This window comes from Metopolophium dirhodum, chromosome 1 (genome assembly GCF_019925205.1).
Source record: "Metopolophium dirhodum isolate CAU chromosome 1, ASM1992520v1, whole genome shotgun sequence".
NCBI lineage: Eukaryota > Metazoa > Arthropoda > Insecta > Hemiptera > Aphididae > Metopolophium > Metopolophium dirhodum.
Genome location: NC_083560.1, coordinates 14,756,858 through 14,769,561, shown reverse-complemented (window position 1 = coordinate 14,769,561; position 12,704 = coordinate 14,756,858). Strand labels below are relative to the sequence as shown.

The 12,704-nt window shown below is 29.6% G+C and overlaps 1 protein-coding gene across 2 annotated transcripts in view; it reads left to right on the top strand.

Moving 5' to 3' along the window:
* The first annotated feature begins 297 nt into the window (after positions 1-297).
* Positions 298-12,704, top strand: part of LOC132935020 (uncharacterized) — a 49,195-nt gene continuing 36,788 nt past the window's right edge. For both annotated transcript variants that reach the window (XM_061001453.1, XM_061001454.1), the window contains exon 1: positions 298-826. The gene's annotated coding sequence lies outside the window, so the exon portion shown is untranslated. The remainder of the gene's footprint in view (positions 827-12,704) is intronic.

Genomic DNA, 12,704 nt, shown 5'->3' with positions numbered 1-12,704 from the left:
ATTTATTTAATTTGAAAAAAACACCATAAAATTAAAGAAAAAATTCGTAAAAAATCTAAAATATCCAAATATACAAAAATGTTCCAAAATTGAATTCATTGTTACTGTTCGGTACAGAATACGTCGCGTACACACATATACGCGCGTGCGTGTATTTTACAAGGCCGCCGCCGAGCAGTGCCGTCGCCGACACAGCTGTTTTGTCACGACCAACCGTTGCCGCTGGTCGTATCAGCGGTAACGAACGTGTTATCTCGCGTGTATACGCGACGTCCGTTCACCGTTGCCCGTCGTCGTTCTCATGTATCGCGTCCGCCTTCTATTATGTTTTGTCGGTGAAAACAAACGAGTGCGACCCGGTGCTCTCAGAAATCGTGTCGTTTTCCGTGCTTCATTAAGTTGTCGGTTCGTCGGCCCTTTGTTTTGTGTTTCGTCGTCGCGAGCCAGCGCGATCCGACCGTCAGCGTCGACGTGCCGTTCACCGTGACGCGTTATTGTGCCGTGCGACGTACGTATCCGCAGTCGACGTTCCGTTAATTAATTTTGTATTTGAGCGCTATCCGATTTACAATCGGATGTGTTGGAGTTTGGCGTCCGCGTACCCAGACTGCCGAGTTCTCCCGGTCTTACCGCAGAACGCTCAAATAACGGCGTCGTACCCTTTTATTTGGTGTGCTTGTCAAACACCTTTATTGTGGTCGTGAGTCTCCGTCGCGCTCCACGCACGCACGAAATCTACGCACCGCCGTCTAGCACTCCAATCGTCATTAGGCAGCAGTGCTATCAATTTCCATCATCATCGTCCGTGTCTCACCAGGTCGACCAGGTAGTATTTATCATTTATTATTATTTATGTGTAATGTTATAGATACACATTGTTATCAATGTTATCGTTGTTTAGTTTAATAATGTATTGATTAAGTTAATTTAGTGGTTCGAACCCTTTCTCAATTTAATTGTAAACGCAATATACATTTTTCTTTTGTTTGACCATCTTATTTGGCGTTACTTCTTTTGATACAGTATATGTAAACTATCTATCCATTTCTATATCCTCACACAATCCACTTGCAAAAAGGTTTTGTGTGCTGCCCACTCGCACGCAGTTACATAATTCAAACTTTGTTGTAGCCTGTACGAATACTATGTCAATACAATATAAGCTTAAAAATAAAACTAGCAACAAATGCACAGCCCCATAGTAATAAGTTTCAAGCAGTGGTTCATGAATATAAAACTGAAAACTAAAAAAAAGGGAGAGAAATCGTCACGACCATTCCATATGGAGAGTCTCATGTGTAATTAATTAATTAAAAGTTGAGATGTTTTAAATATTTTGTTTTAAACCGAGGGGTAAACACCTTGGGTGTTATCAATGAACAAGGTGATGGTAATCATGGGTATTCATGGGTAATCATAGGTAATGTTTGTAGTAAATCATGGGTAATCATCAGTGTTGAGCTGAGATAAATATAATTTTATCTAGATAAAGATAAAGATAAATTATAATAATGTTATCTAGATAAAGATAAAGATAACTAAATTATTTATTTATCTAGATAAAGATGAAAAAAAATTATTTTATCTAGATAAATTATCAAATAAATTTTTTTATATTTTATATTTTTTATATTGACACTAATTTCTTATTAAATATAAAACATAATAATTTATACATATTTTATTGTAATTAATAATCATATTTCATATTGATATGATTAATGTAAATAATGGTGTAGAAGTTCCAGTTGACAACACTTGTTTATTAATAACTGAAATAAATATAAAATTATACCTACTAACAAATTTTAAAAAAATTCGGCCATCTTGGCATTTTGTAGCAAAATAAAAATATAAAAAGTTGTAAATGTATATAAGAAAAATAATAAAAGATCATTTTTGAGATCTGCAACATAAGAGCATTTCAAATGTGCTGTCTTTTAATCGGTTACGTCTTGGAGTTAAAACCTGTATGGCCCCACTAAATAGCCGTTCAACTGGAGCTGATGATGGTAGCGTTGTATTAAACTTTAAGAAAACTTGCTTGACAACTTTAAATTGATCAAGAATCACCAGATCTTTTTTCTTTGAATTTAAAAATGTTAACGCTTGAACACTAGCAGCATTTGAAACTCTTATAGTATCCTCAGTTGAAGCATCGTCTTGAGACTGTGTTGGTGTATAAATGTCTATTGTAGAACGTTCAGATAAACTATTGAAGAATCCATCACTATCACTATCTTCATTGTCAGTGGATCCAGATAATTTATTTTCAATAGTGGCACTTATTATTTCACATTCGTTTAAAAAAATATTTTTGCACAAATTTGTATACCTTACTGGAACCCAAGATAACTTAAACTTAGGGTGACTTATAGATGCAATAATATATATCTTGCTTTTTGGATCACTAAGATCAAATACATAGTTGAATCTTTTTTCTAATGAACTTATTAATGATAAACATAATGGTCTGCAGTGCTTTAAATTGGTTGATTGAATTAATAGTTTTCTTAATACTATTAATGTAGGCGCAACATACCCTAAATAATTATGTTTTTCTCCTTGTAGCTTATCAAGAGAATTTGCTAATGGCTCTAACAATAAACAATACTCCTCTAAAAATACCCATTCATTACCTTTAAGTTTATTCAACTTTAAAATATCAAATAGTGTCACTATTTTTTTCTTATGTTCCAAAATTTTTTTAATAGCATAATATTTTGAGTTCCACCTTGTCACGACAGGAATAGGAAATTTACAGTTGCAATGTTCTACTACTTTATCAGATGCCATTGTACTTCTACTTAATAAGTTCCAGAACGTTTGTAGTTTGTTAAAAGTTTTTGTAGATAAACTAATATAGGTTTCATCTGAAATTTTAGAAATATCAGAAGTAGCAACTAAGTTCAACGAATGAGCTACACAAGTAATATGTTTAGGTAAACAATAGCTATTATCATGTTCTTGCTCTTGGACTTCTTGATTATAAAAAATTGAACCAACATCAATTCTTTCAATATTCTCGTCTCCGTTTTCAGATTCAGAGTCTGAATTGTCAACTATAGTATCACTACTAGATTCATCAGAATTTAAATTACCAATGTCATAATTTGCTGTTGAATTATCTGAAGAAGTAATTGAACTTGAGAAGGTGCGAAAACATTTACCGAAGTTACTAGCGTTGTCTGTAATTATATGAGTGACTTTTGAGTTGGTTATACAGTATGTATCCATTACTTCAGTTATGACCTTGGCGATGGCTAGAAAATTATGAGTCCCTATTATCCTTCGGCAACCAAGAACATACGAATGACGTTTATATGTATTTTCTTCAATATAGTGACAAGTCATGCCCATATAACTTTTATTATTTGCACTCCAGATGTCTGCTGTTATGCAAATGTAACTCTGTTTTTCTATTAAATCGGTCATCATATTTATTAATGTTGAATACCTTAATTTCAAATCATTAGCCAATTTGTCTTCGATTAGGAAGTAATGATGAATCGGTTATTCCAGCTAATTCCATGACTAGTCTTCGAAAAGCAGGCTTTTCACAGCAAATGAGGGGTCTCGTTTCTTGTATAATGTAATCAAATACAATACCTTTCACCTAAAATAAGTACAAATTAATAAATTGTAGAACAATTAATTTAAAAACACATAATATCATTAAATAAAACATAATACTTGAGTTATTTAATTTTACAATTTGTTTTCATTGGGTTCTAATTTATGTGAACCTTTTTAATTAAAAAATTGTGTTTTTATTACATAATAGAAAGTTATATAAATTAACAACATACAATTTAATTTTTAATTTTTACTTATATGTATTAAAAACAATAGCAATTTTTTTTTTTAAATGAAGATAATAAAGGTTTTGAGGGTTAATTTTAAATTTAACCCAAAAACGTACAAATACATAATAAGGTCCGGATTATGCTAAACATGTTCTTAATATAGGATTAGTTAAATTAGTATTGAGCTTATAACGAGTACAAGAGGTATGATTTGGTAGTATAATGGTATATTTATACTTAAATAATAAGGTACCTATAAACATATTATAATAAATAATGCGAAGTAATGTTTAATATTTTCAATTATATTCTATAGTGTATTTGTAACGAATGGTCTTGGCTTCTAGAAAAGATATTTTACTAAGGAGTTTAAAGTGGTCTCGAGTTCATTGATATTTGATATGTATTTGATAAGTGGAACCACATAATGTAATTACTAATTAGTAATTACATATGTAACTATAGATTGTATTAGAGCATAGTATAAGTACCTCTACCATATTATTATTCAAAATATTTTTAAGATGTTAAATACATAAACATTTTTTCTTAAATTAATAATAACTTATACATTTAGACAATCATCAATATTCAGACCTAAATATTTAACTGTATTTGTCTTAAAAATAGCTGGGCAAACACTTTCTAAGTTATTGTCATCACGTTTACAAAATTCATTAGTTAAATAAATTTTTAATTTCTAAATGTGAATTATTTTTAATTTTTAATTGCAAAAATGTCCCCAAACGCCAAACCCTTTACACTGTATATTAACATATATGTATGTACTATATTTTAACACAAGTGAACAGTTGCATATTAAGAAAATAAACTTTCACAACTATTTTAAAATAATTTATCTGTCCAGTAAAGTTTTTAATAACAAATTAGTTATTTACCATGTATAGGTACTAGGTACTATAAAAAAACAACTCTCTGAATATGTTCCCAAAATTAATAATTAAAAGCAAAAATACTTGTATTATGTATAAAAATTTGGCAATTATTTTAGTTTATAATAAGTAATAACTAGATTAATTATACAATTTACCTGTTGTTTTGATAGTTTAGTAGATCGTTTGCCCTGTAATTCTGCATGCGTTATAGTTGTTACCATTGATTTCTTTGCACGTCTTCGAGCCTCTTCAACTTTCGGAATCAATGTTTTATGTTTATACTAAAAATTTAAAATCACAAATATTTATTTCTGTTTGGTATACTAATAATTATTGCAGTTATTGCATTCAAAATTAAAACTATACGAGTATAATAGTACACTGTATATTACTATACTTAATTATTAGGTATATAGTTACTTTTAAGTGACTTAAGAAGTTTCCTGTGGACAATTGTTGTCCTTGAATGATTTTGGGACAATTTTTACATTGTGCAGTCAATTTTAATCCATCTTCTTTAATAACAGTAAAAAAATTGACCATCTAATAAGTATGATTTAATCAAAGGTTCTTCAGATAGCTTCGGTAGATCTTGTTCTTGAATATTTTTATTTTTACCAGGATCGTCTTCTTCTTCCTCTCGAAGACGTTGTTTTTTTAACTGACTTGCGTCATTTTTATCAGCAGTCAATACTAAAAATCTCCGCATAGTAAAAAATACTTGATCACAGATTCACTAAATTCAATTATTAAACTTTAATAAGAACACGCGTACGGTACTACGGTGAGTCGACTTCCAATATATAACATAATAAATATTATAATATGTCCCACGATTCACGAGGTAGTTGTACGACTATAATAATATTTCAGCTACTTGCTGTTTGTTGATATTGTTGGGACGTGATCCAATAGGTCTACTAGATACTAGATACTCCTACCATTTATGTTTATAACATCGTTGATAATAATTAATAAATACTATGTCTATTATTGTACATTTTATAACCAATGATAATAATACTAATACGTAATTTTTGTACAATCAAGTTATTTTGAGTTATTTTTATATGTTATTCTGGACTAACGTAGTGCCCACTGGTGTATTTTATTTCTGGGTGTTATGGATGTATAGATTTTAATTATAAATATTTTATTGCAATATGTTTACATAATATAGGTACCAGCATTATGATTTATGTTATAACATAATATTAATTATTAAATACTACGAAACCATACAAACAAAAACTCGTAGCAGTCGTAGCAATATACCTAGAATAACTTAATAGTATGGTATCGAAAATGTCGATGGTTATTAGGAAGTTATTAGTTATTAGTAAATACTACCTACTTATTACTTAATTTTCTACCTATAATAAATAAGACCCGTTTAATAAATTAAATTATCTAGATAAATTCATCTAGATAATGGTGATTTTTATCTTAGATAACTGTGTTAATTAATAGTCTCTATTTATCTAGATAAGATAAAAGATAAAAGAATATTTATCTAGATAATTTATCTAGATAAATTTATCTAGATAGACTCAACACTGGTAATCATAAGTATAGTCATTGAAATCAGTAATCTGGTGTACAAAATTTCTGTCAGGTATTTACCCCTTGTTTTAAACACTTGTTTAAAACATGTTTTAAACATCTAAATTAATCAAACATGATTTTTTTTAAAACGTTTAAAACGAATAATTTAAACACTATAAAAAAAACTGTTGTTTAAAACAGAAAAACATAATTTATAAGTTCATACTGTCAACTCCTATTTATTATTTTTTTTGTTTCATAAACAAATTTGAAATATATAACATTTATAATAATAAGTTTACTTATTTAAATTACTAACAGTATATATACTTCTATGGTTCAATTACTTCTGTAGTTCTGTAGGTAATATATTTGTTTAATTTTAATTTTTAATACCTATTTCATTTACAAATTACAACACAAACTTATACAACAGAATTATAAAATATTAAAATGTATTGTTTAATGTTTACTGTTCAGTCATAACAGTTGATACTTAACAAGTCATAATGCAAAGCATAAGCGATATAGAAATTAGAAATAGAATTATTAAAATTACATACCAATAAATAACATAACAATTAGTAATTATAGTTTTACTCCAACATAAATAAAAATTTATAAAATGTATATAAATATATATAAAAATTTTATAAAATTAAGATAGATAATTTTTTTTAAAAATAAATTACATATTTTGTTTTAAACTCGATTAAATCATGTTTTAAACAGTTGAAAAAATCATTTTAAAAAAAGGTGGGTAAGTGGATGTCGCTCTGCTGTACAGTAGGTGACAAGTGGGTCACTGTAATGGATGGTGTTAAATTTGAATTCAATAATATAATATCATTGTATATGAAAAACGATTCTGAGCGAAAACAGTCAGCCTATGATATTACCAATGATATTATTATTGTAAATAAAGTAATTTATATATAACCTATTTACGTGGAATCTTGTTTTAAATTTTCAATTCTTAGCTATAAAAGTTGAACATTTTATAAATTTTTAATTACGAAATAATTATTAAATTTTAAATTTGATAAATTTTGTCAAAATTCGAAATTTAAATGCTTATAAAAAAAAATTGTGCATATGTATTTTAAATATTTTTCAACTGCTATTGTAACATTATATAAGGAGCCATCTATTAAATTTATAAACTTTTTTAACAAACAAAAAAATTTTTATTGATATTTATAGAAAAAGAAACTAAAAAAAATGGAAACTAAAAATGTCCGTTAAGAGCTCAAAATAAGTAAAAATATTTGGAAAATGTTATGGTGTATAAAAAATGCTAATATAAACGTTCAGTCAAAATTTCATGTACCTACGGTCATTTGTTTTAGAGATACGCCAAAAACCAAAATCGATTTTCTCGAAAACAGGTTTTGCGTAAATATTACCGTTTTTCCTTAATTTTTCTTTTGTTTTTCACGTCGCGTTTGAAAACTACTGAGAAATTTTTACTCTTGACCCCCCAAAGTACCAACTAGATTCACTTTCCTATCAGAAAAGTTACTGTTGAAGAAAATCCAAGTACTTTTACTGTCCTAAAAGGTGATGACAGACACAAAAAAAAAATTTTAAAAAAACACACATCATTGTAAAATCAATACATTCATCGCTTCGCTCAGATTCTAAAATATGTTTTAAACAAAAAAAGCATGTTTTAAACGATTAAAACAGTTTTTTTGATTTAAAAAAAAAAATCATGTTTATAATCAACTCTGATGGAGACCAATAGACCATATTGTATCACCGACGTATCTGCTGCGGAATGCGAAGTACCCACCTAAATATACATATGATGATCAATGGTGGGACCGATTTCGGTGTGAAGGGGTCATGAACGGTACTATAGTTAGTACCTACTACAACTGCTGTGATTACCTCGCAGGAGTTCTGTTAACGGTATAAATGAATTTGGAGTCGCAGAAGGCAGAAATATATAACAATATATTATAATTTAAATTGTATACATTCAATTATTATACGCAGTGGTCGTCTGGCGAAAATACGCTTCTTTCAAATGGTTCCGTTGTACTGTAATAACACCGTTTCACTGTGATCGAAATGTAAAGGAAATAATATTATTATTATTGTTAAACGTTCGCAGCAGTTGAGAAAAATAATTTAATTCTATTTTCTCTTACCCATACGACCCATATGGTACTCATGTACCGTTTACTAATATAACATAATATATAATAAACATATCAACATCGGCGTATCTTTTATCGTTGATTATAAATACCTACTATACTATATACTACAGTGGCGTGACGAACTAAAAATTTAGGCAAGTTACAAATACCAAGTATTAATGCATATTAACTTATTAATATTATGACATAACTAATTATATTTCAGATCGTTATTGACTACCTATTGAGTAAATTATAATATTACATTTACTACCCACCGGCTACCACCCAACCCTATATTTAAGAAAAATCCGTCCACCACGCCACTGATATACTATACTAGTATTTATAGTCAATGCTTGACCATGTACGTTTTTTATGGGGGAGGTAGGTAATATATATATAGTATCTATAGTTTTTAAACAAGATGATTTTTTTTAGATATACATAATTGATCATAATTGTTATTCAAATCAAGAATTAGATATGTACATATTTATGTGTTTATATAAATAAATTAATAGAAAACAACTAAAATAATTTTAAATCCACTCGGCTCGTTTAATATCGATATTTCAGTCAACTGAAGCCGGTTAATTGGTGGTCTTCGAATTAATGAAAGTGTTTACGTGTTTACAGTGATACGAACGGCTTTCCTCGATATAATTTTTTTGTTTATAGTCTGAACTTCCTCATAAACGGGTTTTTAACGAATCGCATCGGTATGGAACAGAACACGGGACCGGCCGTGCGATAATTAGATATCACAATATAGGTAATACGTTTAGAATATTCAGTTCAAATTCTATATTTTTATTCAGTTTTGTGGGTCTTTCGAAACATCAGTGCCGGGTCTCACCATGTATGCCCATCAGTGGCTTATATTAATATTATATTATTGTAGTTTATGAATTAATTTTAGTATGAACCACTTTTACCACAAGTAAAACAGTTGTTCATTTAGCTACATGCAGTTAATTTTTGTTCATCTCAATTATTAATAATATGTACGTCTAAAAGACAAATCAGATTATTATCGTTCGAAAAAAGTAGTATAACATAAATAAACTAACGGTTGTTGTGGCCGGGACGCCGGGTAACGCAACAATATTTAACAGCCGACCGATATGACACACACGCACACATATGCACCCACCCTTACATTTCATTGTAATTTATAATGTTTAATTTTGTATCAATTATTTTTAAGAGTTATATATTATGTAGATTACGTATCGACACGATATCGGCAACCGCCGGATCGCCGGTCCGTGGCATAACACGGCCGCCCAAATTATTCAATACTGTTCGGATAATTACTAAATAATAATAATAATGATAATCACAGGTCAAAATTGTTATTATTTGTAAGGCACGAATTGCAAGGCTGGGCAAGTTAATGATTTTTTTTAACTCAGTTAAGTTAAGTTAATATGCACCAATAACAAAAAATTAAAAGTTTAAAGTTAGTTACCTTTAACTCTAGATTAACTCGGTTAAGTTAAAAGTTAATACACACTTTTTGTTACCTTTTATTAAGTTAAAAAAAAGTTAATTTGTTGTTAATTTGTTTATACAACGCTAGCGTACTTAATTTTTTTCCAACCCAAAACTAAATTATAGGATATAGTGTTAATACTTCATACCGTATTTCTATATAAGTTAGATTCGAATGATATACATTTTTAACTTTAAACAATTTACGATACATATTTTTTGACATGAAAACGAAATAGACTGAAATAGTGAAATATTATAAAATTAAAAACAAAATAAATTAACTATTAACTTACTTCTTAAAATGAAAAATTAACTCGTTAATTTCAAGTTAAATAAGAAAAAAATTTAGTAAGTTAACAGTTAAGTTAATGAAAAACCAAAAGTAACTAGTTAAGTTAAAAAGTTAAAATTAAATTAACTTTTTAACTTAACTTTAACTTTTTAACTCGTTAATGCCCAGCCTTCACGAATTGTAACTTTATATTGTGTTATAGGCGCTAATCGCCGTCTTTATATTGTTTTTATCGTGGCGCAAATCGCCAGCGTTTTTATATTGACCAAATCAGGCGCAAATCCGCCGGCCTTATTATTGTTATTTTGATTATTGTTACGACGCATTGTCCGTGTCATGTGTCAGTATTATTGTTCTTATAACCGTCATATTTGTGAGTTTGTTTTATATTATATACATTAAATACATATATCTTATTATTAATATTATTTGTATTATCTGTTGGACCAGAAGGGTAATTTTTATTATTTATTTGTGTAGGATCAAGGAAGTCGCCGATCGCTCTCTATATATTATAACTATATATATATTGTAATTTGTATGATACATTTATTATGTTACCAATATTTTGCACTATAAACCTATTGGTACAGTCTATTTCTGTAGAGTTAAGTACACACCGCACACAACACCTATTTAATACACACGTACACACCCACGACAGACGTAGTTCGTCAATATATATGCACGGCAATCTTGACCACTGCTGATCGAACTACAACACACCGCTATTCACGCACACATACACATACATACCGGTCGGTAATCGTTATATTATTTTAGTGCGAAACGAAGTATTGTGGATACCAGGTGCAAGGTCTATAATTTATTGTTCGTTGCCGGTCCAAACAAGGTAAACAATAAATACGGTTCAACGTTGAACGGAAATCACTTTAAAAAATAGCGGGGAACATTATATTATTACATCAACGTTTTTACGTAAACCATAGATAATAACGACTATTGGACAACGCAAACATCACTTGTTCTCGGCAGTAGGACATAAGTAAATTCCAATTCTCATAGACTATATCGTGAAACATTATGAATTACGAGGTAAGGATTTGTAATGCTGAGTTCAAAACTTTTAAATTTAACTTAAAATGTCACTATGCTAGGCAACCATAGCATACCTAGGCCACTATGTATATAACATACCTAGGCCACTGCGTCTAAGTACTCGCTTAAATTAGGCCTTATATAATATAATATGTCACTGTGATGAAGTGGATATTTGGAGGAAAAACGTATACGACCTGCACAATGACAATAAATTACGCGGCAGCCGCCGTGCGTGTTCTGCGGTTTTTGATTTCGGATACTGATTGCTGATCGGAGGAGGACAAGTCGTGAAATTCCGTGAAATTGCAAATTGAAATGTTTAAACCGTCGGAACGTACCTACTTTAATGATCGGACTTTGATGCAAATGTAATTTTTTTCCACCGTTAAAAAACGTAGGTACCGAAAGTGTGCACAATTTTAGGGCACGCTTGATTTTTTTAAAACATTTTTACAATTTTTTTTTGTAGCAAACATTAGTAAAATCACTGTTCAAAATTTGATTGTAAGTTGTAATAAAAACCAGCATAATATTGGAAGTAGAGGTACATAATATTATTATAGAGTCAGACTGTGTCAAAGTGTGTACCTAGATATGCAATACTCGTCAGTCGCCGATCGGGGACCTATGTCTTCCTATTGTACCTATATCTACAAATAATTAAAGAGCCGTTTACGTCTTCTATTTTAGTTGTTCGTTTACCATGTCTCATGTACGGAGTGGCGTAGCCAGGAGAAGTTTTTTGTGTTTAACCCTCTAATAAATGTATTATTTATATACGAAACATGTAAAAAACTTGATTTAAATTATACTTAACGCCCCTCATTTCATAATCCAGGCTACGTCACTGCGTGTGTGAATACATCGTGAATGATGAATAATATACTATTTTAATGTCTCGTGTTCGGTATTAGTGCCAAATGAAAAATCGTTTACTTCAAATCGATAAAAAAAATATTATTACATATATATAGGTACATAGGTCTTGCCGGTAATTGGTATAGCAATCATCGATTGACCCTGTGTGAAATGGAGAGCTACCTGTGTATTTCGGGACCGATTATAATTAACGTCAAGATTCAAAAATCTAAATAATTTTTGAATTTTCCAGGAATTCGTGATGCGATAAATATAATATAATAATATAGACCCGTCCACTCGTACAATGTCTGTGTGTTTTAGTTGCAATGCGGCTCCTTCGTTTTGTATACACCATTATCGGTTGTTATATTAGTATGAAAATAAAACCTTTTTTTTATTTTTCATGTTAGTTTAATAATTTTGGATTCTAGGGATGTATAATATACATAACATTATTTAAGCCAGACATTTTTTCGCAAAATCGATTTGAAGTTATACACGACCTTCGATAATAATATAACGGACCGAAATTACTGAAGTATTATTCTTCGGTTTGAATTTTTTTTTCGGTACCTCCGCTTCTTGAAAATTCCTA